Here is a 19,956-nt window from a genome sequence, read left to right as displayed (position 1 = left end):
CTCCAATATTTTAACGGAATAATCAAGCCACTATTCGCCACGATTGCCCAACACATGGGTCAATCAACATCTCATATATATACCACATCTTATATATCAACATCTTATATATCAACATCTTATATATCAACATCTTATATATCAACATCTCATATATATACAACATCTTTATATATCAACATCTTATATATTAAACACGCACACAGGCCGGATCACATGAGTTGTGGTAGTCGGGTTCTAGGATTTTCGAGTTACGTAATTTATTCAGGTGTCATCCATCTATGACTCATAATAATTCCACTATATATCACGCGGGTCAATTACCTTATTGCACTAAGCCACACTATTTAGAAATATCTCAATTATATCTCAGTAACCACTTTTATTATTTCCGTGCCAATATATTATTGCACTACGCCACAAACCCATGGGAAAATATCCACACATATTATACTACCTCATAGTAGCATCTCACATATAAAATAATAAAGCTTTTATACATCTATGTCTCCAAAACTATTGCATTCAATATATATATCCCAACATATTACATAGTGTCACAATATCAACGTCAAATCTTAATTAAATAATGACAACCAAATTTATATCGGCTTCCACAAACATTTCAACATTTGATTTGTCCATACAATTTACAACATAAAATGTAGCACAATTAAACAAATTTCATCTGATCCACAATCAAAGCCCAATATATATATACTTTACACACTACTCACGTCAAATCATAATTAGATAAAGACAAACAACGTTATATAATGTTTGACAACATTTTATTATTACAATAGTCCATAAAATCAAATATGAGAAAAACTGGAAAAGTCAACATTCCACGGGCCAACGGTCAAAGTCAAAGTCAAAAGTCATGGTCAACATGTCATGGTCAAAGTCAAAACTGGCATGGTCAAAGTCAAAGGTCAAAGTCAAAGTCAAACTATTGTTTCTATGTTCAACGGGTTCATAGTCATAGCCATGGTTCATGGCTAAGGTCAAAAGTGCATGGCTCATGGACTCATGACCAAGGTAATGGTTCGGACCTAACCGCCAAGCCCAAACCTTAGAACCGAAAATCTAAACATTTAAAGACCCAATTAGATCTATTTTAAGTCCAATGGACTGGTCCCAAACAATATTACAAACGCCCAAAAGCCGTTAAGTTAAACCGGTCCACAAATACAAATGAAAAACGGACCCATAGACTAATATTAGAACCGGTCCCAAACTTAATAAAAATCGGGCCCAAACAAAACTACAAGATTTCGCCCAATCAAAACAACCAAGGCTTTGGACCAACAATCTAAACCGCCCAATCCCAACTAAGAGGAACAGAGCTTCTTCTCCCTCCACCAGCAGCCACCGATTTGGCCACCGCCAGTTCCGATCGTCCTCCACTTTCAACCCCACGGTTTTGATCCAAATCGAAAACCTTATAACTTTACTAAAAACAAAATCCCAAAATAATTTGATCCCCCATCTTCCCCAAAACGAGATCTAAAATCGCACCGCCATTAATGGTGCTTCAAGCTCCCCACCAACGCTCTCCAGCACCCACTCATCCCCCCACTACAACCAAACGTAAATCCAACCCAAAACAATATCGTAAACATTTCAAACTACAAAATCGCCCCCCCTCAAGATCCCAAAAGAATGGCGAACGCCATTAACGACGGCTCAAGCTTTCTCCAAGCTTTGGCAAAGACCTTACCATCACCCAAACATCAAGAACCAACATCCAACACATACCCCGACATCAAACAACCCATCATCCGCCCACAACACAACAAAGACCACGGTTCCATTTACATAAAAATGGTAATCGGGCGATTTCTTGGTATTTGGCTTTATCGCCATTATCGACCATGCGGCCGATAGTCAATCCAACATAGTTTCAGATTTAAACGTTTATAACTACTGACGGTTTATCAATACCACGAGGAGGAAAAATCGACAAGACGCGATAACCAAAAAATATACCGAGCCCGAAGCCAAAACTCGATAGATCAAGCAGGTTCGGTGAAAATTTAAAAATATAACCACTCACCTGTATTAAAACCCGACAAATCCCTCCTAGTCCAAGCCGTCGCTCAGCCCTAACGAGCGAGCTTGAAATTCAGCTTTCATTTTTTCCATTTTTTTTTTTTTATCTTCTAAACCCTATTTTCTAGAAAAATGTGTTTATATACTTGGGTCCAAAACCCAAGCCCAACACCGACTTCGGACCCAAAACCGGGCCCCACGATCCCGAGTCCAATCCGACGAATTTTGAAAATAAATAAATAAATAATTAATAAATAGAAAAATACGTATTTAAAAATACGGGCGTTACATAGTTTGAAGGTGAAGAAGAAGAAGAAGCAACAGCAGTCTGGAGTAGTTTCTTTGATTTGTTCAGGTTCAATTTTAGAAATGGAAACCCATTTTTCGTTTACATTGTCGACAAAATTATGAGGCTATCTTGTAAAATCTTTTTCTTCCGGTTCTACCCTCCTGTTCTTCCGGTTCTACCCTCCCATTGTGTGGCTAGAAATCGTGCGCACCAAAACTTTCGATACATCATGCTCACCGTAGATTTAGCCTTTTAAAATATATTCCCATCCAAAAAGTTGTATTTTGACTATTTTCTATATATTTTTTTTCGCTAATAACTGTTTTCTATTCAATCAATCAAATTGAACAAGAGAACTTTGCAAATTTTGTCACACCAAATGCATTGAAATTGCAATATTAATATTACATAAGAATGAGATAATTTTTTTTTATGAAACTACAAATTAGATAAAAACAACTAAAATTTTAAAAACAATAAAATAAATAAAAACAAAGATAACAATGCCTACTAATTAATAACAATGTTTATTAATACATTTAATGTTGTTGCTATTCTATAATAAAATATTTTGAAGGTATAATTGTATATAATAATATAAAACCAATTAAACTGATTAAATTGCAGATTAATCATCGATTCACCGATTAATTGCATATCGCTTTTAGACCGATTACCTCTGAAAACCAATTTTAACTGCTTAGGTCTTACTTGCGTCTATGAAGCTTTAGTATGTTCTGTGAAACTTGAAACAACTATCTATTTCCAACTAGTCAATTCGTGGGTGTGAGGATGAAGATGTAATAGAGATTTTTTACCAAATATCGGTGTGATATATACCATAGCTGTTGATACTTTTCTTCTCCCGATGTGAAAAGCCAAGTATGTAGATGCCGTAGACCCTTATGGAGTTTCGGGTCCAGCCCACAGTGAAAATTCTAAGCGCTTGAGAGCAAGTCCAATAAGGGTAAGGCAGGGAACGGGTCGGGTTCGGGTTCGGGTCGGATATGGCTATATCCGAATCTGAATCCGAATAGTTTCATAATCTCCGAACCCAAACCCGATTAAAATCGAAATTTAATATCCGAATTTGACTCGAACCCGAACTAAACCCGACTAACCCGATCGGATAACACTAAATATAAAAAATAAAACCCAAAAAATATATCCAAACCCGAACCCAACCCGAATAAGTAAACGGATAAAAAAATCGGCCCGAACCCAAACTATTCAGATTCGGGTCAAACCCGACCCGATTTCCTTCCCTAAATTGGGGGATATATGGGGTGCTAAAGGCAAATATAGCACCCCAACCACAAAAATGTCATTCTAATGGGGCTACTAAAAATGTCTTAAATTTAGAAGGAGTCAAAAACCCAACTAAAGTTAAGACCTTCGCTAACAGCTGCTATAAGAAGTTCGGGAGACGGACGGCATAGTTTCTACCGTCCATGTGTTAAATTTCGACGGACGATAGAAACTGTGTCGTCCATCTAAAAAAAATTCAACCTAAGTTACAAAATAATGGATGGACGGCAGAAACTATGTCGTCTGTACATTTAGCACTTCAAAATAGAAAATGCGGTTGGATTGGTTTTTTGATTTTGGGCTGCCAAATTTGGTTGGGCAAGCTAAAAGGCCTATGTGGCACCTTTTAGCAGCCCAATTTAGCAGCTTTCCATTGGACTTGCTCTTATACGCCCCCGAAAGCGTTGAGTAATGCATATATCTAAATCTAAACTACTTTAATGTCCGGGACTCATCTCTTGTTTTTTAGTAGATTGACGATATTACCCTTTGATGCTTTAAGCAAAACGCACAACATGCGTGCATCAATCTAGTAAGTAGTATATACATGGGAAGCACTAGTGGCGGAGCCAGAAATTTATTCTAGGGTGAGCACTATAAGTTTTCAATAGAAACTCAATTAAACGCACACACATTTTTGTTTTTGTTTTTCTCTTAGTATAATATTTTTAGTCCATCGTTTTATTTTTCGTTTATTTGATTTTTATTACTACTGTTATGCAAACAAAAATTTTTACTTTATAATTTCAATTTTTAAAAATCAAAATCTATTATAGTTTAGGAAATGAAAATTTCAAATTTGAATTACAAAGCTTAGCTCATTATATTGTTTCTTTTGTTAATTGATTTAATTTTCAATGATAAGGTGCATCTAATTGTCTATTCTCTTCTTTGCCATTTTTTTTTTCTCCCTGTATAAAAGGTAAATGAAATGCCATATGGCTTTTGATGGTTTGAGGAGCATGCTTACATATCTATCTAATAAAAATGCTTGGTGTGGGGCCTACAGATCCCCCATTCGACAGTTACAAATATTTCTCACAAGTTATGACATGGCAGATTCAAAGTCTTATTGGGTATGTGCACTTTAAAATGTTAATTTGAAAGACTACTAGATCATTGTTGATTTAGTCAATATTAAATCATGGGTGTTTTGTGGGATGGGCTTTTATCATTTGGCTGATTAGGGTTCTTTTGGGCCTAATTTGAAACAATGCTATATACTTACCTTTAATGGTGAGACCTAAAAACACCAAATATTTTTGAGCAAACCAACACCAAACAGCTTTAGTGGAAACATCAAAGAGTGAGCACCAAATGTGCCTCGCGGTGTTTCCAAAACCGCGCCAAATAAAGCCCAACATAGCCGCTGCTTTCGAAACACCGCGAGAGAAAAGCCCACAATAAAGGCTTGTTTTTGTTCAGAAACGAGAAAGTGTTTTTGCCCACGCGGTGTTGGAAAAACCGCGCGGTTTCGTACATTTGGTTAAGCACCAAAGCAAACACCAAATTCCAGCCGATTTGGTGTTTGGTTTGATGTTTTTTGTTTGGTATTAAAGAGATCTCGCCATTAAAGATGGAAAACACCAAATTTTCAAGAATTTGAAAATTTGGTGTTTGGTGCTCAAGAGGTCTCACCATTATAGATGCTCTTATATAATATAACAAGCTTACAATAGCAATACCAAATGACTATCTTTCTCTTCGGTTGAAATACCTGTACAACCCATGTCCGCTGGTTAGAGACTAACTAATAAACTGAGAAACGAATAAACGAAGAGTGATCAAGCAAAAGTAAAACAACTCGTCACGCAGTAAGGTCCCAAAGTTTTCAACTTCCCAAATTGTATTCATGCAAGATCTAATTAATTAGCTATTGAATCTTTAAATAGAACGTTTTTGTTTAACAATAGCTATGGGTTAGGCCGACCCCTACCTGCATTCCTTAATCAAAATCTTACATAGATTGTTCCTTTTATATCCTCAATGATTTTAGACAATTGTTCATATAGAGGGGGTATAAAATACAAAATCTTTAAATAGAACGTATGTAGTAACATAATATCCCATCCTCGTCATCACGATACCCATAATAACTCGCGTCAATCCTTTTAAAAATATCATACCTAGACCTCCTCTTCCTCAACGTAGGCGGCTTCTCAAACAACTCTCTAACACCGGGAAACTTCTTCGCAGCACCAAAATACCGATACCCAGGTCCTCTACCACTAGGATTGGGAACATCAACAATATTCCCATCCAAATCAGTCATCTTCGCAAAATGCCTAGTATAATTCTGACCACCCAAGTCAATAATCTGACGCTCCCAATGGCCTTTCTCTCTAATAAGTTTATTAATCTTGTCATTAAGGTCGCGAAGTCGATGGTCACCCAACCCCTCGTTTTGAATGTCAGCGACTTTTCAACCAATTTCACGCATTATCTGTTGCCTCCATTTATCAGCATCAGAAAGATCACGACATTCGGAAGCGAGAAAAGGGCGGCATTCTTTAGGTTTCTTATTCTCTTCGTTCTTTGCTGTTATGTATCTATTTAATATAGACTTTGCTTTCTCTTAGTTTCGTGCCATCTTTGATTAGTTTCTGAACAACGTCTCCAATTAACCCTAAAATTAGAATTATTGTGATTCAATAAATAATCTTATAAACAAAAAGTGACGAGAGAGAGAGGTGTGTCTTACTTGCGTCTATGAAGCTCTAGTGTGGTCTGTGAAGCTTGAAACAACTATCTATTCCCAACTGGTCAATTCGTGGGTGTGAGGATGAAGATGTAATAGAGATTTTTTGACCGAATATCGGTGTGATATATACAGTCGCTGTTGATACTTTTCTTCTCCGGATGTGAAAAGCCAAGTATGTAGATGCCGTAGACCATTATGGAGTTTCGGGACCAGCCCACAGTGAAAATTCTAAGCGCTTGAGAGCAAGTCCAATAAGGGTAGGGCAGGGAACGAGTCTGGTTCAGGTCGGATATGGCTATATCCGAATCTGAATAGTTTCATAATATCCAAACCCGAACCCGATTAAAAGCGAAATTTGATATCCGAATCTGAACCCGACTAACCCGATCGGATAACACTAAGAATTCAAAAAAAGCCCAAAAAATATATCTGAATTGGAACCCGAATCCGACAGACCCGAACCCGAATCCAACCCGAATAAGTAAACGGATAAAAAAATCAACCCAAACCAAAACTATTCGAATTTGGGTCGGGTCGGATTCGGGTCAAATCGACCCGATTCCCTGCCCTAAATAGGGGGCTATATGGGGTGCTAAAGAAAAATATAGCGCCCCAACCACAAAAATGTCATTCTAATGGGGCTGCTAAAAAGGTCTTAAATTTGGAAGGAGTCAAAAACCCAACCAAAGTTAAGACCTTCGCTAGCAGCTGCTATAATAAGTTTGGGAGATCGGACGGCATAGTTTCTGCCGTCCTTGTATTAAATTTCGACGGACGGTAGAAACTGTGTCGTCCGTCTAAAAAAAATTTAGCTTAAGTTACAAAATAATGGATAGATGGCAGAAACTATGTTGTCCGTATCATTTAGCACTTCAAAACAGAAAACGCAGTTGGATTGGTTTTTTGATTTTGGGGTGCCAAATTTGGTTGGGCAAGCTAAAAGGCCTATGTGGCACCTTTTAGCAGCCCAATTTAGCAGCACTCCATTGGACTTGCTCTTCTACCCCCCGGAAGCGTTGAGTAATGCATATATCTAAATCTAAACTACTTTAATGTCCGGGACTCATCTCCTGCTTTTTAGTAGATTGACGATATTACCCTTTGATGCTTTAAGCAAAATGCACAACGTGGGTGCATCAATCTAGTAAGTAGTATATACATGGGAAGCACTAGTGGCGGAGCCAGAATTTTATTCTAGGGTGAGCACTATAAGTTTTCAATAGAAACTCAATTAAACGCACACACATTTTTCTTGTTTTTCTCTTAGTATATTATTTTTAGTCCATCGTTTTTTTTTTTTTTTTTTATTTGATTTTTATTACTACTATTATGCAAACAAACAATTTTTACTTTATAATTTCAATTTTTAAAAATCAAAATCTATTATAGTTTTGGAAATGAAAATTTCAAATTTGAATTACAAAGGTTAGCTCATTATATTGTTTATTTTGTTAATTGATTTAATTTTCAATGATAAGGTGCATCTAATTGTCTATTCTCATCTTTGCTATTTTTTTTTCTCCTGTATAAAAGGTAAATGAAATGCCATATGGCTTTTAATGGTTTGAGGAGCATGCTTACATATCTTTCTAATAAAAATGCTTGGTGTGGGTCCCACAGATCCCCCATTCGACTGTTACAAATATTTCTCACAAGTTATGACATGGCAGATTCAAAGTCTTATAGGGTATGTGCAGTTTAAAATGTTAATTTGAAAGAGTACTAGATCATTGTTGATTTAGTCAACATTAAATCATAGCTATTTTGTGGGCTGGGCTTTTATCATTTGGCTGATTAGGGTTCTTTTAGGCCTAATTTGAAACAATGCTATATACTTACCTTTAATGGTGAGACCTAAAAACACCAAATATTTTTGAGCAAACCAACACCAAACAACTTTAGTGGAAACATCAAAGAGTGAGCACCAAATGTACCTTGTGGTGTTTCCAAAACCGTGCCAAATAAAGCCCAACACAGCTGCTGCTTTCGAAACACCGCGAGAGAAAAGCCCACAATAAAGGCTTGTTTTTGTTAAGAAATGAGAAAGTGTTTTTGCCCACGCGGTGTTTGAAAAACCACGCGGTTTCGTACATTTGGTTAAGCACCAAAGCTAAACACCAAATTCGAGCCGATTTGGTGTTTGGTTTTATGTTTTTTTGGTTTGGTATTGATCTGGCTATAAAACAGCGGACGGGTTTGTCATTTCGTTCACATTTTAATGAAATTGCAGAAGTTTATTTATAAACAAAAACTAATTTGATCACGTGATGTTTGTGAAAATGGATTTAGGTGAGAAAATATTGAAAATAAAAGAAAATAGACTTTTATTTTGAAGATAAAAATCTGTTTGAGCGAATCATATTTCCGTTAAAAGAGTTAGTCTCGATTTTTGATCCCTAATAACGACTCTTCATCTCTGAATGCGTTATTAGCGTGTGGAATCGATTCAGAACCCCATCTCTGGGTGAACTTAATTGGTTCCTAATCGTTATAATTATCGAAACACCCTCCTTAACGGATATAATCCTAACTTGGGCAGAGTTTCTACATATCTCCGTTAAAAGAGTTAGTCTCGATTTTTAATCCCTAATAACGACTCTTTATCTTTGAACGAGCATTATTTGCGCGTGGAATCGATTCAGAACCACATCTCTGGGTGAACTTACTCGGTTCCTAATCGTTATAATTATCGAAACATCCTCCCTAACAGATATAATCCTCACTCGGGCAGAGTTTCTGCTCCGAGATCACAAAACTAAAGTGTTATTCTAATTAACAGAAAATAAAACTGAATTAAAAACATTTTAATCAAAAACTGGAAATTAAATTCTTCATTACACTAGAAAAGTAGTAAACTACTCTACTCCTACTGATGGAATGCTAACCATTCCATCCGAAAAACTAAAACTAGACCCTTCTATTTATAGTTTTTCTGACGGTCTAGATTCAATCCATCTAATCTAAATCTAATGGTTATAAATAAAATATAATATCCCAAATGAATATGCTAGGGAATATTCTAGGAAATATTCTCTAGAATAGTAATGGGCTTGGACTAAATAGTAACAGGCTTTGGCTTTATCTTCATATTCCAAACCGTAAGACCATTTTTTGGAAGCTAGATATCATTACGTAGAGTTTTCTACGTTGATCATTTTAGCTTGTCGAATGCTTGAATCAGAGTTAGGATACGGAAGATATCTCCATTTGAATTTTTCTCCTAACTTTCGGGCTAATTTAGGTAAGTTTGAACAAAATCTCTTCTTTAGCTGGCTTAGGGACTCAAGTTTGGATTCTTCAACTTGTTTAATGGTTCTCTGAGTCCATGAGCTTTGCTGGCAGTTTGGAGTTTTAAATGAGCTGATACTGAAGATTTCAAGTCCAAGCTTTATTCGGCTGTATTTCATGCTAAAACGCAGGTTTTGTGTGTATTTTATCGTTGACTGTCGAAACCCGTGAAAACATGAAAATACAATTAATTTACATTTATTAAACACATAATTGACTTAAATGTAATGTCTCTACGGGGTTTAAAATACAGTTTTGGGTACTTATCAGGTATTAAAGAGATCTCGCCATTAAAGATGGAAAACACCAAAATTTCAAGAATTTGAAAATTTGGTGTTTGGTGCTCAAGAGGTCTCACCATTATAGATGCTCTTATATAATATAACAAGCTTACAATAGCAATACCAAATGACTATCTTTCTCTTCGGTTGAAATACCTGTACAACCCATGTCCGCTGGTTAGAGACTAACTAATAAATTGAGAAATGAATAAACGAAGATTGATCAAGCAAAAGTAAAACAACTCGTCACACAGTAAGGTCCCAAAGTTTTCAACTTCCCAGGCTGTATTCATGCAAGATCTAATTAGCTATTGAATCTTTAAATAGAACGTTTTTTTTTAACAATAGCTATGGGTTAGGTAGACCCCTACCTGCATTCCTTAATCAAAATCTTACATAGATTGTTCCTTTTATATCCTCAACGATTTTAGACAATTGTTCATATAGAGGGGGTATAAAATACAAAATCTTTAAATAGAACGTAGTAACATAATATCCCATCTTTAAATCCTTTTTAAAAATATCATAATACCTCCTCTTCCTTCCAACTTCGGTGAACTTCTCAAACAACTCTAACACCGGCAACTTCAGCAAACACCAAAATACCGATACCCAGAACCTCTACCACTAGGATTAGGAACATCAACAATATTCCCATCCAAATCAGTCATCTTCGCAGAATGCCTAGTATAATTCTGACCACCTAAGTCAATAATCCGACGCTCCCAATGCCCTTTCTCTCTAATAAGTTTATTAATCTCGTCATTAAGGTCGCAAAGTCGATGCTCACCCTTGAATGTCAGGGACTTTCCAACCAATTTCAAGCATTATCTGTTGCCTCCATTTATCAACATCGGAAAGATCACGTCATTTGGAAGCAAGAAAAGGGCGGCGTTCTTTAGGTTTCTTATTCTCTTCGTTCTTTGCTGTTATGTATCTATTTAACATAGACTGTGCTTTCTCTTCGTTTCGTGCCATCTGTGATTAGTTTCTAAAAAACGTCTCCAATTAACCCTAAAATTAGAATTATTGTGATTCAATAAATAATCTTATAAACAAAAAGTTGCGAGAGAGAGAGAGGTGTGTTTTACTTGCGTCTATGAAGCTCTAGTGTGGTCTGTGAAGCTTGAAACAACTATCTATTCCCATATGGTCAATTCGTGGGTGTGAGGATGAAGATGTAATAGAGATTTTTTGACCGAATATCGGTGTGATATATACCATCGGCCGGAAGTTGATACTTTTTCTTCTCAGGGGATGTGAAAAGCCAACAAAATGTAGATGCCGTAGACCTTTATGGAGTTTCGCCCCTTTTACGCGTGAAAATTCTAAGTAAAGGGTTTGAGAGCAAGTCCAATAAGGGTAGGGCAGGGAACGGGTCAGGTTCAAGTCAGATATGGCTATATCCGAATCCGAATAGTTTCATAATATCCGAACCCGAACCCGATTAAAAGCGAAATTTAATATCCGAATCTGACCCGAACCCGAACCGAACCCGACTAACCCAATCGGATAACACTAAAAATTTAAAAATAGTGAGAAGATCCCAAAACTGTAGTTTTAACCCCTTAACAATCATACTTTTAGACCAATTATGCGAGTAATAAATAAGAGTTAATGCTGATTACAAGTTTTTATGTATTTCAGGCAGTAAAGTCAAGTATGTGCAGAAATGTGCCACTTTGGCGAGATAAATGAGCAAGGGTTGGTTGCTAAGAAGTTCTGTGATAAACGCGAAGATTCAAGGAGACACAGCCTTTGTAAAGCCCTGTAAAAAGCTGAAAGGTCAACACAGGCAGAAAGAGTGTACAAGTCAGCAGAACTTCCGAAGACTATATCTTTGGACTCAGGCCTTAGAATTGGGCCTACCTTATGTCAAAACGACCGGCTCGGAAAGATCTTTCCAATGGGTCAAGCCTTGACCCAAACAGAGGAGAAAAAGTGGACAAAAAATCTGCTGAAGTCAAGGCCAGCTGAAACGGGCTCTGTGGATTGAAGATATTGGGCTTTGGGCTCGATTTTCCGCCCAAACTCAAACAAAATTGGATAGTGAAGGAAAAAATCTCTTACATGGCTCTCCTCAGCCCATGCACGAAATTGTGGATCTGGTCTCCTCCTTTGCATAAAAGAAGACTTAGCTCTTAAGTTAGATATAGTTAGATAGTTTAGAATAAAAAGTAGCCATTAAAATAGCTTGTAGATCTAGTTTTTGAATTCAATTAGTTAAATTAATTAGTTTCATACATTGTTTTAGATTAATTCTTTGAATCATAGTTCTTCATTGATTAGATAAATAAAATAGTTATTTCTTGTTCATTTCAATTTTTGTCATTTAAATTTGTTTAGATCTAATTTCAATTGTTGTTATTCAATTCTTAGTTATTAATTTAGATTTCAATTATTGTTTAGTTAAATTTAATAAAGTTATAATCTTTTTATATATATATAATTTCGTTATTCGTATCTTGTTATTCGAATTCACATCGTAGTGTAAAAATCCCACCATTACTCTCATTAGACTTTGAATAGATTAGTCAATCTTGGAAACTTGAATGCTAAAGAACTAAGAGTGGAACGAACTTTTAACTCCACTCTATTTTGATAGAATTGAGAGTATAGAAATCTTTGATAGCAACGCGTAATTAAGTTTAGTTTTTTTTGCGTTTTAGTTTCATCGTTCATTTCGTAAGTAAATTATTCAATTTTTATCGTTTATCAAATGGCGCCGCTGCCATCTTAGTACTCTTTAGTATTGTTTTCTTTAGACTTGATAGTTTTTCAAAGTCCCATAACCCACCCACCCCTTGTTGCGGATTCTCCTTGAATTTGTGATTGAACGTTTTCAGCTTTGCAAGTTTCCATGAAAATTACTTTCGAGGCTTTTAGCACCGTTTATACAGGGCAAGCTAAAGTGGAGCGCTAACGATAGTTTTCAAAGTCCTAACCACACGCTTGGAATCCCACCTTTTGGATGAGCGCCACCTGCGCCTTACCAAGGCAAAACACGAGCGCACCCCGCGTTCACACGCCTGGAATTCCAACTTTTCCCGAGCGCGACCTGCGCCCTACCAAGGCCAACTTGGAGCGCCACCTGCGCCCACACGCCTGGAATCCCAACTTTTGCCTGAGCGCGACCTGCGCCCTTCCTAGGCCTATTCTGAGCTCACCTGCGCCCTCTGCTGAAACTGCCCGATTTCCACAGGTTTGTTTCAAACTTCCATTTTTTTCAAGTTTTTCAGTGTTCTAACTTGTTATATACACTGAGCACGCGTAAACAAGACGTTATTCATAAGCGAAGCAAGGAGGCTTTCAGGTACTCTTTTCTTCCACACCTTGCATCTTCTGTTAGAGGTTTATACTAGCATATCAGGATTGTTTGGAGTATTGTTGTTTTTCATTAAGATTGGTCTTAGCCTTGCATGAGACTAAGGTCAGGCTGAAGAAAAACACCTAATATAATTAACTGACAACGTCAACAAACACGCCTTTCTAGTATACCACTCACTTCATCTCTAGCTAGCACACCACACACCATACCTGAGATTATGGTTGAAGAAAGAGAATCTCCTCTCTCAGACTTTTACAAAGCCTTGAGCGATAGCCCGAAATCTTGCATCGTTCTATCGGACCGGTGGGATTTCGAATCCCCAAATATATTTAATTTGTTACCCATTTTTCATGGGTTAGACCATGAAAAACCTTATCAGCACATGCGTAGGATTGACCAAGTCCTTACTACTTTCCACCATCTTTCGGTTGGTGCTAAACAAATTAAACTGAGGGTATTTCCCTTCACCTTAGCCGATAAGGCGGCGTCTTGGTTAACGGCCCAAGCACCTAATTCTGTGGACTCGTGGGCTAAACTTGTTCAACTGTTTATGGAACATTTTTACCCACCACTGAAGACCGATGAAATGCTTTCCAAGATTCATTTCTTTCGATAGAATCCTCATGAATCATTTTCAGAGGCTTGGAATCATTTCACCGACCTACTTATAGAGTGTCCACACCATAACCTCGCGAAAGACATGTTAGTTCGTGCCTTTTTCAAAGGACTTCTACACCACCATAAAGAAGTCATTGACATAATGAATGGGGGTAGTTTCTTAAGTAAAGGAGCCTCAGAGGCTTATAAATTTTTAGAAGATCAGACTAAGCGGAATAATAATGGGGTAGTGATGATATCTCCCGTTCCGTTAGTTATTCTACAACAGTTAAAACCGCCGGTATGTTTGAGATGAAACCCGATCTGGAACTTAAAAATTTGATCGAATCTCTAACTAAAAAGGTAGAGGCTATTTCTGTTCAACAAACGCCTATCCCCATCATGAATGTCAACTCCAACCCATGTAATTTCTGTTTGAGTCCAGAGCATCCCGACTCCTATTGTCCGTTCGCCTATGAACAACAACAATCACAACAAGTTAATGTTTGTTCCATTAATAGCGAACCTAACGCAGCTTGGCGACAAAACCCCAATTTCGGTTGGCGAAATAATCAACAATCTCCAAGGTTGTTTAACCCAAATGATAGGCCAACAAACAATTGCAACGATGGTCCACCAAGGCAAGGACAAGGTCAGGGTAATTATAATTATAACAACCAAGCTCAACCACGACAAGGACAAGGTCAGGGTAATTATAATAATTATAACAATAATGATTATAATGCAAATCGAGGTATCGTTCCGGTTAATAATAATAACTATCACAACCCACCCATAAATAATCAACGTGACATAGTTCCTGTCGCACAACCAGTAATAAATACCACTCCATAACCAGATCGCTTTGATACCTTTATACAATCTCAACAACAGATTTTACAAGCCATCTAACTTTCCTTACAACAGTTAGCTCAAGAGAAAGTACAACCCAAAGGTGTGTTTCCAGGACAAGCGATACCTAATCCTAAAACACCAAACACAGCCTTTGAAGTAAACGGTAATACTAATAACGAAAATGCAAACGTAGGGGAGATAAATTCCATCACCACTCTTCGTTCAGGCAAAGTGGTGGATAACAAAGTAACTATGTCTATAGTTACCCCACAAGGAGTTCCTACACTAGATATTTCACTAGACACCGAAACAGAAACTGAAGATCCTACCCCTGTAAAGGTTCCAGTTAAACCACAACCTAAGAAACAAAAAGCTAAGGTTAGACATCCAATTGAACCATACGCTAAACATAGTAAGAAACCACCGTTTCCCCAGAAATTAGCCATGTTCAAGAGAGATACAAACTTTGATTATATTAGGAAAGTTTTCAAAAATCTAACGATTAACCTACCCTTTCTCGATGCAATTAAAAAATTACCTCACCACGCTAAGTTTCTTAAAGAGTTGTGCACTACTAGGCGTAGAACAAATATTCCTAAAGATGGCTTTCTAACTGAACAGGTTCCAACTTTATCAGAACATAATGGAATAGTTAAGTACAAGGACCCTGGTCGTCCTACTGTACAATGCACCTTAAGAGATACTCACACGACCATTGCTTTACTAGACCTGGGGGCGAGTGTTAACTTACTATCTTATTATTTATATAAACAAATAGGTCTACAAGAAATGCAACCTACAACAATGACGTTGCAATTAGTTGATAGGTCTATCAACCATCCTAAGGGTGTAGTGGAAAATGAGCTGGTTAAGGTTCAAGATTTCTACTATCCTGCGGATTTTGTTATCCTCGATACAGAAGTCGCTAACGACTCTGTCCCGATCATTTTAGGGCGCCCCTTCTTGGCAACTGCCAACGCGCTTATAAATTGCCGCGATGGTTTGATGTCTTTATCTTTTGGCCATCTTTCCGCTGAGGTCAATGCATTTAAAACGATCACACAGGTTTCTGATACCAATATCGATAGAGAGGTTAGCATGATCGAGAGTTTAGCTCATGATTATTTTAAAACCACGTTTCCAAATAATCAGATGCACAAATTCCTTTCCTTTGGAAGTTCCAACTTTAATAAGGACTCCTTGGACGTTGAGGAAATTGAGGAAGATTTCTTTCAACTCTTTTGCAATTCTTTTTCGCCACCTCGAGAGTCCCCTCCTATTGATAACCATTCACCCACCTCACATCATTCACCTTCCCTCAATGTACCCCATCCTACACCTTTTCAAAGGAACCTGGAGTTTGCACTTGACCCTCTTGCTTCTTCTGTGTTTAATAATTTTCTAAATCCTCATAATATGGAAATAATTACTAAGGAAAAGACACTTGACACCTTCATTTTCAAGATTGAGACACTTCCTACCCACACCATGAATGAGGGTTGTGCTAAACCCACATTTTCATTCTTTCCATTCTTTCCTTCTAATACTTATCCTTATCCACCATACCTTCCACAACCATCCATTTTTTCACACTCATTCACTTGGACAACCTCTCGTTCAAAGATGAAAAAGAAGGTGCTTGCTCGGTTATGTTCGAGGTCTATCAGACTTCGCTTCATTCCACTAGGTTGCGTCGTAGGAAATCTTGGTGCTTAATTCTATTTGGGAATGCATTCCATGTTATTTATTTATGGAAAGACCCATAACTCTTTAGGTTGTTGATATATATATATGTTATTTGTTAAAGTCTCGAGTATCTGACTATAAACGGCTCATTTTGTTGTTTGGTGTACTTCCTTTCAATTCCATATATTAGTAAGTACACCATTAAGGTAACCGGGACCTCCCTATGGAGTGTGTGGCTGTAAACACCGGATCCTAAGTCCACATTTAACATAATTCACGTTTTCCACTCTTGCATGTTTTCTCGGTTTTTTAGTCATGTTCCTCTATGGTGTGAATTATGATTTATTGCTTTCTTGTTTCTCTTATATTAAATTTTATTCATAAAAAATTAAAAAAAAAATTTGTTAAAATCACAACCATAGTAAGTTGAGAAGTCTCGAGAATCTGACTTTAAAAGACCCACTTTTGAAAACAAATTTTCTCAACTATGTGTCTAAAATTTGTTTGGGGGTGGGGTGTTCGTTCCATCCTAGATTTTTTAACTCTCCAGTTGTGTTGGTTAGACCATTTAATTGTATTACGATTCAGGTTGACATTTTCTATTAAGTTAGATTTCATTCGTTCGCATAACTTACGTCATGTACGCACTTCGAGGCATTTTCCATCTTCTTATATGTCACCCATGGTCGGAATAGAGTATTTTATGGATCATTGGATTTGGAATTCTCTCATGATCATTTCCATATCTCATTCGCAAAAATCGGACTGGTAACGAAGCGGCAATTTTAGTTTGAAGTTGCGCTAAAAATCGACAAAAATTGGAAAATCAAGTTGGGCCTGGTCCCAATGCACGCGCATGCGTCTCCTTCCTCCAACAGATACGCGAATTCTTTCCAATTTCCGCCATTACCAAATTAAAAAACCTAACCAAAAATAAAAATAAAAAGAAACCTAAAAACACCCACGCCCACAATACAATTCCAACTTCAAATCTTCTCCACAACAATCCTCCTCCAATCCCAAAAATTTCCACTACAGAAAAACACCCAAAACTCAAACAAATCGGAACTGCTGCGCCACCCCCGCGCCACCACTACTGTTTGTTAGTGAAAGAGTCTCAAACTCCATTCCCACATTCCAGTTAAACCCCCAAATCGTGCTAAGATATCATGGCTCAAAAACGAAGGTTGTTGCCGGAACAAGCCGTAGGCCGCCGACAGCGTGTAGAGTTTTACGGTGACGAGATGATTAAGAGGGGTTGGAATCGGTTGTGGTACTCGACTCATAATTTCTACCACCCCGATTTGGTCGAATAGTTCTATAAAAAGAGAGAGTTGGACGGTCAAAAAATGTTTATGAAAGTGGCTGGGACTAGGAGAGAATTATCGAGAGAGAAATTGGCTGAAATTTTAGGCATTACGCCTGGACGCAACCTAGAAGCCACCGCGGGAGTCCCGAAGATCTTGGAGTTCTGCATTGATGAACGACACCCTCATGGAGGGTCAATATAATACGACTTCTCATTGTGCTCGATAGTCATCTCTGCGAACCAACCAACTGGCTATAACTCAGTGGATTGGTAAGAACGTCATTGGGAAGGAGAAAGTGAGCGACATCGGGTTCACATGTCTGCACGTTCTCTGGATATTGCAAGAGAAGAGGTATGAATTCTGTATCCTCGAGTTTTTGCTAAATATGATTAAAGGAGTTGGGAAGAGTATCGCACCATTTCCTATTTTAATTACAAAGATAATGTTGTCTTGGGGAATAAACCAAGAACTGAGCGGATAATGTTGAAATTGCACACAAATGAAAGTAGTTATAAGGAGTGTATCCAAAAGACTTGGATGTTGCCGGAGGATAGGGTGGTGGATTCGGATAAGGAAGGGGAGGACATGACACGGTTAGATGAAGATGCCTTGGAGAGGTGTACGTCTGATTCAGAACGCATGTCAGTGTTGCATACTAGCGTACGTTATATTTACGCTATTTGTGAAGATATACGAGATAGACAGATTATAGTTTGAAATAAACAAACGAACCTTAACACGAGTTTTGGAATACTCGAAAATGGTCAGGAAGATATCTTGATTAACATGGAGAATACCCACCATCATCACCAGGCCCATTATACAGTAATAAAGGCTGAGATGGAAGCACAGCGCTTGTTCCGAGTAGAGATTCTATGACGCATGCCACCCTTGGAGGGTTCTATTTCAGATGAGTCTGAGAGGCATGAGCGTCGTCGCCAAAGAATGAATGGCTCGGGCCCTTCTTCATCTCAGGGCCAATCTCCATCTCAAGGTCCATCTTCATCATAGGGATAGGTGTTTCGAATAATGTTGTGTTTCGCTGTTATTTAGTTGTTTTTATTGTTTTATTAATTCGGATATTAGTTAAGTAATTAAAAGTGAATTTTGTTGTTTTATGTTGTTTGATTTAAAATTTAATATAATTTGGTTATTTTCGAATTGTGCGTGGTTTTTATCATTAATCCCACCTTCCCGAATTGTTTGGGGGTGGTATTTAATAGCTTAGCATAATTCGTTATACGATCGTCTATTTTAGAATTTGTTTTGGAGTGAGGATTGAGAATATGGCCGATATGGGCATCGCTATGAATAGATATTGTGGTAGGATGAAATCTCGATGAGTGAGGTAGTTTCTATCCTAAATTCAACCTAAAAGATATTATGGTTGTTTTAAAATCAAGAATATGAGTTATTTCCATTTTCGGGTTTGGAAATTTTATTATTTTCGGCAATTGCCTTAAAGCCTTTTGGCAACTTCCCGATTCGTTTTAGCAATTTAAAACCTATAAAAACTTCATTCATTCTACACTCACAACCCCAACTACATCTCACATTCATCTCCCACGTTTCACTCCCACTTTACCTTATTTTTCCTTTCGCGCCCTTCGCCTATCGGCTCCCCGAAGCTTTTGCACCCTAGAGGCGCCACCGCGCCTCACGATCAAAAGAAACCCTAACCCGAAGCGACTGCACCTATTCAGCCCAAACCTGAGCGCTACCTACGCCCAAAACACTGGAATTCCAGTTTTCATCCGGAGCGCAACCCGCTCCCATCCCAGGCTAACAGTGAGAGCACCCTGCGCCCAAGTGCCTGGAACTTGAAAATCACCAGAGCGCACCCTGCGCCCATCCTAGGCATAGCTTGAGCGCACCCTGTGCCTTGAACCTGTTGGCACCAAAAATTTCAAGTTTTCTGCGGGTTGTTCCAGGATAGTTGCAGCGGTCCAAGAAGATAGTTTTGAGATGACAACTCCTAAAGTCATCCCCGAGCAATCTTTTGAAGACTTATTCCAAAGCACCGCCTATGGTGCTTGGTTTCACGAGGTGATCATACACGTCGACTGGGAACCGCTAATGGTAAGACCTGATGAACATTATTCTCCCGCACTTACATCGTATTTTTATGATAATTGCGTGTTCTTTGATAGACCAAATGGAGAACAAGTGTTCTCCATCACCATTGAGGATGAACCAATGGAAATTACCAAGTTTTTAATAGCATTTGTTCTCGGACTTGCTATGCTCGCTGAAATACA

At 37.8% G+C, this 19,956-nt stretch overlaps 2 pseudogenes; both read right to left on the bottom strand.

The window, feature by feature from the left end:
• Positions 1–5,687: 5,687 nt before the first annotated feature.
• LOC147501982 (uncharacterized) lies at positions 5,688–6,242 on the bottom strand (annotated as a pseudogene).
• Positions 6,243–10,306: 4,064 nt separating this feature from the next.
• LOC147501981 (uncharacterized) lies at positions 10,307–10,947 on the bottom strand (annotated as a pseudogene).
• Positions 10,948–19,956: the final 9,009 nt, after the last annotated feature.

This window comes from Coptis chinensis, chromosome 4 (genome assembly GCF_015680905.1).
Source record: "Coptis chinensis isolate HL-2020 chromosome 4, ASM1568090v1, whole genome shotgun sequence".
NCBI lineage: Eukaryota > Viridiplantae > Streptophyta > Magnoliopsida > Ranunculales > Ranunculaceae > Coptis > Coptis chinensis.
This window is presented reverse-complemented; position numbering and strand designations above follow the sequence as displayed.